The sequence below is a fragment of the Myotis brandtii genome, unplaced genomic scaffold, assembly GCF_000412655.1.
Source record: "Myotis brandtii unplaced genomic scaffold, ASM41265v1 scaffold199, whole genome shotgun sequence".
Lineage (NCBI taxonomy): Eukaryota > Metazoa > Chordata > Mammalia > Chiroptera > Vespertilionidae > Myotis > Myotis brandtii.
The window spans coordinates 764,912-776,792 of NW_005357414.1; positions in this window are offsets into that span (position 1 = coordinate 764,912).

Here is an 11,881-nt window from a genome sequence, read left to right on the forward strand (position 1 = left end):
CCCTTGTGGTGGGGTAGAGTCTCAGGGAGTCATCAGGGGGAGGTAAGCTGAGTTTATCAAGCCTAAGCAGTACAAGATTTGGCTGCTTGAAGGGTGGGCTCTGCACCATTTAGGCTTGAAAGGGAAAAATGGTTATGTCCTAGAGCCACATAACTCAGTCTGTTTCAGATTCCTCCTTGGACTTCCTTGAGAGCCTGAGCAGGGCCAAGTGCTGGGTGTTGGGAGGGTGGAGCTAGTAAATTTCTTGTGATTGAGTGGTGCTGGTCAGACTTTCAGGAAGGTGGGAGATATGGCCCTCACCTCAGAGCCACACCACTCAGTTTCTGATACCCCCTGTATCTACCAGACCTCTACACTTTGAGCCCAGGCAGCTGACATCTCCACAGGGTGTAAGCTCAGCAGGACAGGGCAACAGAGAGTTGGGATTGTGGGGCTTTTGCATTCCCACAGGCTGATGCTGTATGGAGGGTAATGCTTGACCCTAGAATTATGGCATTTGTGGTGTGGGAGAAGGACTCAGCATAGCAGCTGTCCCTTTGGTTGTTTTCCTGGAGCCACACAATCCAGTCTTTGCTCAATAGTCTACTTTAATTCCCCCCATCCCTCTGCAAGAGCCCAGGGTAAGTGGCTGTGGATGAGATTTTGTATGCTGACCCTTTGAGAAGGCTCCTGGTTTTCTTTCAGACTCCCATCTCTCCCTGGTAGATAGAATGCCCACTGTTTTCAAAGCCAGATTTATGTGGGCTGCTCGTATTGGCTCCTCATGTTGGCTCTGGTTCTCTGGGCAGGGGAACCTAAAATGGGATTGAGAAACCCCCCATGCTCCTTAAGGCGAATCTTTGCAGTTGTGATATCCCTCCAGAATCTCAACAGCTACATGAGGGGGTAGGGCCACCCTTTTTCATGTCTCAGCCCTTCCTACCAGTCTCGATGTAGTTTCTTCTGTAAATCCTTGGTTATTAGACCTGTTCAGCTAGTCTTCAGCTAATTATTAAGGTTTATTGTTCTATATTTTAGTTGTAATTCCAATTTTGTTGTGGGAGTAGGTGAGTGTGATTTTTACCTAATCTATCACCATCTAGGATCTCTATGGATCATGTCTTTGGTGCTGTATCCAAAAACTCTTTGAGTAACGCAAGATCACAAATATTTTCTCTTATGTTCTCTTTTACAAATCATACAGATTTAGATTTTACATTTATATTTGTGGTCCACTTTTAAGATTTCCATGTGGTTTGAAGTTCATGTTTTGCATATGAATATCCAATGAATTCAGCGCCATTTGTTGAAAAGACTATCCTTTCCCCACTGCATTGCTTTTGTCATTTTGTAAAGAAAATCAGCCACCCATATAAGTGTGAGTCTCTTTCTGGACTTTCTATTCTGTTCCATTGATTTATTTTTCTTTATACCAGTACCACACTGTTTTGATTATTATAGCTTAAAAATAAGTCTTGAGCCCAGCCGGTATGGCTCAGTGGTTGAGCATCAAGCCATGAACCAAGAGGTCACCAATTCGATTCCCGGTCAAGACCCATGCCCATGTTGTGGGCTTGTTTCCCAGTGGGATGTGTGCAGGAGGCAGCTGATCAATGTTCCTCTCTCATCGATATTTCTATTTTTCTATCCCTCTCTCTTCCTCTCTCTCTAAAATCAATAAAAGTTATATTAAAAAATAAGTCTTGAAATCATTTAGGATTAGCTCTGTAACATTTTACTTTTTCAGTTATTTTGTATATACTAGGCCACTTAGATTTCTATATAAATTCTATAATCAGCTCATAAATTTCAACAAAGAAACCTACTGGGATTTCTATTGGAATTGCATTTAATCTATAAATCAATTTGGGAAGACTTGACATCTTAATAATATTGCATCTTCAGACCAAAGAAGAAAGTATATTACTCCATTTATTTAACTCATCTTTAATTACTTTCCACAATGATTTGTAGTTTTCAGTGTATAGGTATTTTATATCTTTTATCAGACTTACCTCTAAGCATTTTATACATTTTGTGTAACTATAAATTTATCTTTTGAGTTTTCAGTTACTGATTGATTTACTTGATTTCTGTATATTGATTTTCTAACTGGCAACAGTGCTATACTCACTTATGTCAAGTAGTTTTTCTGAAGATGTCATCAAAATTTCTAAATAGATATCATCTGTGATTAAAGATACTTTTATTTCTCTTCATTTCTAATATAAATGACTTTTATATATTTTTCTTGCCTAATTGCACCATCCAGAAGTACCAGTACAATAGAAGTGGCAAAAGCAGACATTCTTGCTTTGTTCTTGATCTAATGGCAAAAATATTCAGCTTTTCATGATTGTATATCATGTCTTAAATAGGTTTTCTTAGATGCGTTTTACCAGATTGAGGGAGTTCACTTCTATTCCTAGTGTTACTGAGTTGTTCTTTTAAACCAGGAATGCATGTTGGATTTAGTCAAGTGCTTTTTCTTCATCTATTAAGATAATCATATGGTTTGCCTCCTTTAGTTTGTTATTATGGTGAATTACATTAATTTTAAATGTTAAACCAACCCTGTATTCCTGGAATAAGTCCCACTTGGCAATGATATTTATGCTTCTAATATATTGTTGGATTTGATTTGAAAACTTTTAAAGGCATTTATCTATTTATATTCATGAGGAATAGTGGTTAATAGTTTTCTTTTTTTTTGTGCCATCTTTTTTCTGGTTTTGGTATTGGGTACTGTTGGCCCACAGAATGAGTTGGGAAATATCCCTTCTTCAATTTTCTGAAAAAAAAAATTGTAGTGGATTTGCTATTATTTTTCCTTAAATATTTGGCATCTGGGACTGGAGCTATATTAATAGGAATGCTTTTAAATACAAATTCAATTTATTTAATACATATATTTGGGTTATTTCTTCTTAGGGAGTTTTGATAGTTTGCATCTTTCAAGAAGTTTGTCCATTTTATTTATGTTTTCAAACTTATTCACACCAAAGTTATTTTTAATATTTCCATATTACCCTTATAATGTTAGTCTAATCTGTAGTGCTGTGCCCTTTCTTATTTTTAATATTGGAAATTTATGTCCTTTTCTTTCTTATAAGTCTAACTAGAGTTTTATCAATTTTTTTTTATCTCATATAACCAGCCTTTCGTTTCATTGTTTTTCACTATTGCTTTTCTGGTTCTTATATTACTGGTTTATACTGTTGGAGGCTAAAACCAACAGTAGTTAGCATTAATGCAAAAGACCCATTGGAAGGCCAATGGACTTTGATATTCGGCAGGGCTGAAAATCAGCATAATATTGCCCTGATGTGGGCTCAATGGCTCAAGGCAATTCCCTAACCTGATAATCCTTTTACTGTTTACCAAACTTTACCTTTGATATGCCTGTATGCATTCCTAAAGGGCAAATGGGTATTCAAGTGAATAAAAGCTGACAAGGACAGGGTTTCAGAGAGCTTCTCCAATAGAGAGAGGTTTCCACCTGGCCCCTCATGCCTTCTAAATTCATATTTATTGTCTAGTGTTTTCATTTGTGTGCAGCACCTTCTTCAGATCCTGAACCCTAGCTGTAAAAGGTTGCAGCATTATACTTCAATCATTTCTTCTAATTAATTTTATTTTCCTTTAATACTTTTTAAGTGGAAACTTTGATCATTGATTTGAGATCTTTCTAACCTACTTCTAGCTACATACCACAAATTCTGATATATTGTATTTTTATTTTTACCCTGTTCAAAATATTTTCTAATTTTCCTTTTGATCTCTTCTTTGACTCATGAGATATTTAGAAGTATGTGTTACAGTTTGTAAACATATGAGAAATTTTCTTAAGAAGCTTTTGTTAATTTTTAATTTAATTCCACTGTGGTCAAAGAATATACATTATGTCACTTGAATCTTATAGAATTTATTGAAACTTGTGTTATGTTCAAGAATATGATCTATCTTGATAAATGTTTCATCTACACTTGAGAAGAATGTGCCATCTGCTTTTGTTGGGTAAACTATTCTATATATGTCAATCAAGTCAAGCTCATTAATAGCTTAGTTCAAGTCTACTGTATCCTTGCTGATTTTTTTGTCTACTTGCTTTATCAATTATTGAGAGGTTATTGGAATATCCAACTAGTTATAGATTTGTCTGTTTCTCCTTGTAATTCTATCATTTTTGCTTCATATGTTTTTTAGGGGCATAAACATTTAAGGTTGCCATGTCCTATAGAAGAATAGACTCCTTTATCATTATAAAATGACCTACTCTATCACTGATTTGTTTGCTTTGAAATTCACATTGTCTGATATTAATATATTTATGTCAGCTTAGCTATGGCTAGTTAACATAATTTGTCTTATTTCATCCTTTTACTTTTTAAAAAATAATTATTTATTGTTGAAAGTATTACATATGTCCCCCTTTTTCCTCCATTAACCCCCTACAGCCTGCCCTTGCACCCCTGACCCAGGCCTTCAGCACCCTATTGTCTGTATCCATGGGTTATCCACATATGCATACAAGGTCTTCGGCTGATTACCTCCCACCCACCCATCATCCCTCACCTTCCCTCTGAGATTCAGCACTCTCTTCCATGCTTCCATGTCTCTGGATCCACTCTGTTTATCAGTTTATTATGTTACTTACTAGATTCCACATATGAGTGTGATCAAGTGATACTTGTCTTTCTCTGACTGACTTGTTTCACTTAGCATCATACTCTCCAGGCCTCTCCATGCTGTCTCAAAGGGTAAGAGATTCTTCTTTTTTACTGCCACATAGTATTCCATGGTATTAATGTGCCACATCTTTTTTATCCAATCATATACTGATGGGCACTGAGGCTATTTCCAGATCTTAGCTATTTAAAACTGTGCTGCTATGAACATAGGGGTCCATACGTTCTTTCTGATTTGTGTTTTGGATTTCTTAGAATATATTCCTGGAAGTGGGATCACTGGGTCAAATGGCAGTTCCATATTTAATTTTTTGAAGATACTCCATACTATTTTCCATAATGGTTGCAACAGTCTGCATTCCCACCAGCAGTGTACTAGGGCTTCCTTTTCTCCACATCCTCACCAGCACTTGTCATTTGTTCATTTGTTGATGGTAGCCATTCTGAAAGGTGTGAGGTGATACTTTATTGTAGTTTTAATTTGCATCTCTCTGATGATCAGTGACTTTAAGCATTTTTTCATGTCTCTTGGCCATCTGTATGTCCTCTTTGGAGCACTGTCTATTTAGGTCCTTTGCCCATTTTTTAAATTGGACTGATTGTCTAACTTTTGTTAAGTTGTATGAGTTCCTTATGTATTTTGGATATTAACCCTTTATCAGATGTATTATTGCCAAATATGTTCTCCCATAGAGTAGGTTCCCTTTCCATTTATTAGTTGGTGGTTTAGTTTCATTTTTTTTGCATGTATCTGTCCAATTTTCCCAACAACATTTATTGAAGAGACTCTCGTGACTCCATTGGATGCTCTTGCCTCCTTTGTCAAATATTAATTGAGCATAATGGCTTTGGTTGATTTCTGGGTTCTCTGTTCTGTTCCATGGAACTATATGCCTGTTCTTGTGCCATTACTGGGCTGTTTTGATTACAGTGGCTTTGTAGTATAACTTGAAGTCTGGTATTGTGATTACTTCAACTTTGTTTTTCTTTCTCAAAATTGCTGCAGCTATTCAGAGTATTTTTTTATTCCATATAAAATTTTGGAGTATTTATTCTAGCTCTGTGAAAAAGGCCATTAGTATTTTAATAGATCTATAGATTGCTTTGGGTAGTATGGACATTTTAATAATATTAACTCTACCAATCCATGAATACAGTATATTCTTCCACTTGTTTATATCTTTCTCTATCTCTTTCTTCAACATCCCTCAGTTTTGGGAGTACAAATCTTTTACCTCCTTGGTTAAGTTTATTCCTAAGTATATTAATTTGTTGTTGTTGTTGCAATGGTAAATGGGATTATTTGTTTAGTTTCTCTTTCTGAGAAGTCATTATTGGTGTATAAAAAAGCCATCAAGTTGGGGGTGTTTATTTTGTATCCTGCTAGAATGCCAACTTCATTTATTAAATCTAGTAGTTTTTTGGTGGAGTCTTTAGAGTTTTCTATGTACAATATCATGTCATCTGTGAATAATGAGAATTTTACATCCTCGCTTCCAATTTGGATACCTTTTATTTCTTCTTGTCTGATTGCTGTGGCTAGGACTTCCAGAACTATGTTGAATAAGAGTGGTGAAAGCAGACATCACTGTCTTATTCCTGTTGTTAGGGGAAATGGTTTTAGTTTTTGTCCATTGAGTATGATGTTGACTGTAGGTTTGTCGTATATGGCCTTTATCATGTTGAGATATGCTCCCTCTATTCCCACTTTGCTGAGAATGTTTATCAAAAATGGTTGTTGGATAGGAAGATAAACAATCCAATCAAAAAAGGGGCAACGGACCTAGATAGACACTTTTCGAAAGAGGACATACGGAAGGCCGAAAGACATATGAAAACATGCTCAAAGTCACTAATTAAACGAGAGATGCAAATCAAAACAACAATGCCATATCACCTCACACCTGTCAGAATGGCTATCATCAACAAATCAACAAACAACAAGTGTTGGAGAGGATGTGGAGAAAAAGGAACCCTTCTGCACTGCTGGTGGGAATGCAGACTGGTGCAGCCACTGTGGAGAACAGTATGGAGTTTCCTCAAAAAACTAAAAATGGAACTCCCATTTGACCCAGTGATCCCACTTCCAGGAATATATTCTAAGAAATCCAAAACACAAATCAGAAAGAACGTATGGACCCCTATGTTCATAGCAGCACAGTTTTAAATAGCTAAGATCTGGAAATAGCCTCAGTGCCCATCAGTATATGATTGGATAAAAAAGATGTGGCACATTAATACCATGGAATACTATGTGGCAGTAAAAAAGAAGAATCTCTTACCCTTTGAGACAGCATGGAGAGGCCTGGAGAGTATGATGCTAAGTGAAACAAGTCAGTCAGAGAAAGACAAGTATCACTTGATCACACTCATATGTGGAATCTAGTAAGTAACATAATAAACTGATAAACAGAGTGGATCCAGAGACATGGAAGCATGGAAGAGAGTGCTGAATCTCAGAGGGAAGGTGAGGGATGATGGGTGGGTGGGAGGTAATCAGCCGAAGACCTTGTATGCATATGTGGATAACCCATGGATACAGACAATAGGGTGCTGAAGGCCTGGGTCAGGGGTGCAAGGGCAGGCTGTAGGGGGTTAATGGAGGAAAAAGGGGGACATATGTAATACTTTCAACAATAAATAATTATTTTTTAAAAAGTAAAAGGATGAAATAAGACAAATTATGTTAACTAGCCATAGCTAAGCTGACATAAATATATTAATATCAGACAATGTGAATTTCAAAGCAAACAAATCAGTGATAGAGTAGGTCATTTTATAATGATAAAGGAGTCTATTCTTCTATAGGACATGGCAACCTTAAATGTTTATGCCCCTAAAAAACATATGAAGCAAAAATGATAGAATTACAAGGAGAAACAGACAAATCTATAACTAGTTGGATATTCCAATAACCTCTCAATAATTGATAAAGCAAGTAGACAAAAAAATCAGCAAGGATACAGTAGACTTGAACTAAGCTATTAATGAGCTTGACTTGATTGACATATATAGAATAGTTTACCCAACAAAAGCAGATGGCACATTCTTCTCAAGTGTAGATGAAACATTTATCAAGATAGATCATATTCTTGAACATAACACAAGTTTCAATAAATTCTATAAGATTCAAGTGACATAATGTATATTCTTTGACCACAGTGGAATTAAATTAAAAATTAACAAATGATGAGTCTGGCTAATGGTTATCCTTTCAAAGAACCAGCTCTTGGTTTCATTGATTTTTTTGTTTTTGTTTTTTAGCCCCTATATTATTTATTTCTGCTGTAATCTTTATTATTTTCTTCCTTCTACTTACTTTGGGCTTACCTTGTTGTTCTTTTTCTAGTTCTTCAAGTTGTAGGATTAAATAGTTTATTGCTGATATTTCTTGATTTTTGAAGTATGCCTGCAGAGCTATGTACTTCCCTCTCAGTACTGCTTTTGCTGTGTCTCAGAGATTTGGGGTTGTTGTGTGTTCATTTTTATTTGTTTCCAGGATGTTTTTTATTTATTGATTGATCAAATTGATAACACATCCATTGTTTAATAACATTCCATTTAGCATCCATGTTTGAATGCTTTTGGGTGTTTTTACTGTAATTGATTTCTAATTTTATTCTACTGTGATCTGAGAAGATGCTTGACATGATTTCAATCTTCTTGAATTTGTAGAGACTTGCTTTGTGTCCTAACATGTGGTCTATCTTTGTGAATGATCCATATTCACTTTAGAAAAATGTATATTCTGCTGCTTTGGGGTGAAATGTTCTATAAATGTCAATTAAATCCATCTGATCCACTGTGTCCTTTAGAGTCACTATTTCCTTGTTAAGTTTTGGTCTGGAAGATATATCCAGTGAAGTCAGTGGGGTGTTAAAGTCCCCAACTATGACTGTATTGCTGTTGATCTCTCCATTAAAGTCCTCTGGAAGTTTTTTTTTTATATTTCGGTGCTCCTATATTGGGTGCATATATGTTTAATAGGTTTATACCCTCTTGTTGGATTTACCTCTTTAGTATTATATAGTGACCTTTGTTGTTTCTTTTGATGGCTTTCTTTTTAAAGTCTATTTTATCAGAAATGAGTATTGCTACTCCAGCTTGTTTTTTTCTTTTCCATTTGCATAGAAATTTTTTTCCATCCCTTCACTCTCATTCTGTGTGCGTCTGTTGTTCTGAGGTGAGTCTCTTGTAGACAGCATATAGTTGGGTCATGTTTTTGTATCCATTCTGTTACTCTATGCCTTTAGATTGGAGCATTTAATCCATGTATCCATGTACATTTAGGGTTATTATTGATAGGTACTTAACAGTATTTATTGCCATTTTAATTATGTGTGACTAGCTTTCTCTCTCTGTTTCTTCTTCTCATTATAGTAGTCCCTTTAGCATTTCTTGTAATGCTGGCTTGGTGGTGATGTACTCCTTAGGCTTTTTTTTGTCTGGGAAGTTCTTTATTTCACCATCTATTTTTAATGATAGCCTTGTTGGATATAGTCATATTGGTTTCAGATCCTTGCTTTCCATCACCTTGAGTACTTCATGCCATTCCCTTCTGGCTTGCAGAGTTTTTGATGAGAAATCAGGAGTCATCCTTATGGGAGCTCCTTTGTAGGTAACAGTTTGCTCTTCTCTTGCTGCCTTTAAGATTCTCTCTTTGTGTTTAATTTTTTGCATTTTAATTATAATGTGTCTGGGCATGGGCCAGTTTGGGTTCTTGTTGCTTGGGGTTCTCTGTGCTTCTTGAACTTGTGACTTCTTCCTTTACCAGGTAAGGGATGCTTTCTGCCATTATTTTTTCAAATACGTTTTCTATAACTTTGTCCCTTTCTGCTTCTTCTGGCACACCCACTATTCTAATATTGTTAAAGTTTCACATTGTCCCACAGCTCCATTAAGCTGTCATTCTGTTTTTTTTTAATTATTTTTTGTTTGTTTGCTTTTCTGATAGAGTGATTTTTTTCAACCCTCTCTTCTAATTCACTGATTCGATCCTCAGCTTCCCCTAATCTGCTTTGTATTCCTTCCAATGTGTTCTTTATTTGTGCTATGTCATTCTTTATTTCTGTTTTCATAGTTACTATATCTTTTTTCGTGCTGTTGAGCATCTTTACCATTATTACTCTGAACTCTGTTTCAGATAAATTTCTTGTCTCTACTTCTTTCATCTCTTCTTCTGAAGCATTCTCTTGTTCTTTCATTTGAGGGTTGTTGTTTTGTCTAGCTTTTGGCTGTTTGGGTTTATGACTATGTATTAGGTAGACCTCTCAATCTCTAGTTCAGGACAGTGTCAAATGCTGTTTCTGACTAATTAGATCAGGCAATGACTCAATGCCTTCAGAAACCGCCTCTGCCTACTGACTAATAGCATTCTGACTTGAATTGCCCCCAGGGAATTGTCCTCAGTTGTGGTGAGTTTTTTTCAACAGGGTGTGGCAGTTGTTTCTGCCTGGAGGCTAATTGCTATTTTTAGTCTCTTAAGTGGCCTCAGACCAAGGTGTTTTTCAATAGGGTGAGTCAACTGTCTTCCCCCCAGGCAAGGTCACCTGTATAGCAATTGTCTGTGTTGAAAAGATGTCCTCCAGTACATGAGGGAATGACTCAGCATAGGAAACCTGGGGTGTCTGCCTTCTGAGCTCTAACCCCCGAGTCCCCAATCCTGGCTTCTGCTCACATAGCTCCAATCCACTCTGCCCTCCCTCTGCTGCAGCACAAGGTGGGTGGCCCCACAGGGTGTTTTGTGCATTGGCCCTTTAAAAGGATGCCTCAATTTCTAGCCATTGCTCCCTGGCAGACAGCAATGCTGCTTCTTTTCACAACCAGATATTCTGTGGGTACCCTTCTCAGTTCTAGTGCTCTCTGCTGGGGTGGGGGGAAGTTTGGGGGTTAAATTCAAGAGTCTTCAGTGGCAACCTCCCCATAGCTGAGATATCTTTCTGTAATTGCTGTCTGTTGGCACCCGGCCAGTCCTTTCATGCCTCTGTCCCTTCTATCAGTCTCTATGTGGTCTCCGCTTTCGGTTCTTGGGTATCATGGTTCTCTCCAGCAAGTCTTCTGTTGATTATTCAGTAAGTTTTTCTTTCATCCTTTTACTTTTAACATATTTGTATCTTTATATTTAAAGTGTGTATGTGGAATGCAGTGTATAATTGCATCTTGCTTTTCTAAAATCCAATCTGACCATCTCTGCCTTCTAATTAGAGAGAATAGACAATTTTCTTCTAGTGTGATTATTGATATGTTTGACTTTAAGTGTATCATCTTGCTATTTGTTTTCTATTTGTGTCATCTTTTCTTTGTTATCCTTTTTCTTTTCTTTTGGATTAATTGTATATTTTTGATGATCACATTTTATCTCCTTTTTGGCTTATTAGCTATAACGTTTGTTTTGTTATTTTAGAGATTGATTAATGGTTTATATAAAACATTTTAAGTGATTACAATCTACCCTCAATTGAATTTACAGCTCTTCACATCTACACTAATAAAAGACAAACATGCAAATTGACCATACCTTCGCTACACCTTAAGCCATGCCCACCAGCCAATCAGAGCGACTATATACAAATTAACCCAACCAAGATGGCGGCTGGCAGCCACAGAGCTGGAGCAAGCAGGAGGCTTGATTGCTCCAGTGATGGAGGAAGCCAAGCTTCCCGCCTGCCGCGGCCCCGGCTCTGAGCTCCACTCAAGGCAACAAAGTTTCAATTATAGAAGATAAATAAACCCCAGATACCTGCTTTCAGCCAGCAGTGGCCACGGAGCTGGAGCGAGCAGGAGGCTTGGGTTGCCCCTGGCAATGGAGGAAGCCAAGCTTCCTGCCCGACCTGGCCAGCTCTGAGCTCCACTCAAGGCTACAAAGTTTCAATTATAGAAGGTAAATAAATCCCAGAATAAAAAAAAAGAAAAAAAGGAGAGGCTAGGAGCTTCCATTGCCGGCAGGCTTGGCCATTCTGATAACGGCCCTCAGCCCCTCACCCAGACTGGCCAGGCACCCCATGGGGACCCTCCACCCTGAAGGAGGTGTGACCAGCCTGCAAATAGCCATCAGCCCCTCACCCAGGCTGGCCAGGCATCCCAGTGAGGAACCTCACCCTGAAGGGGGTGTGACCAGCCTGCAAACAGCCATCAGCCCCTCACCCAGGCTGGCCAGGCACCCCAGCGGGACCCCCACCCTTATCCGGGACACCCTTCTGGGCAAACCAGCCGGC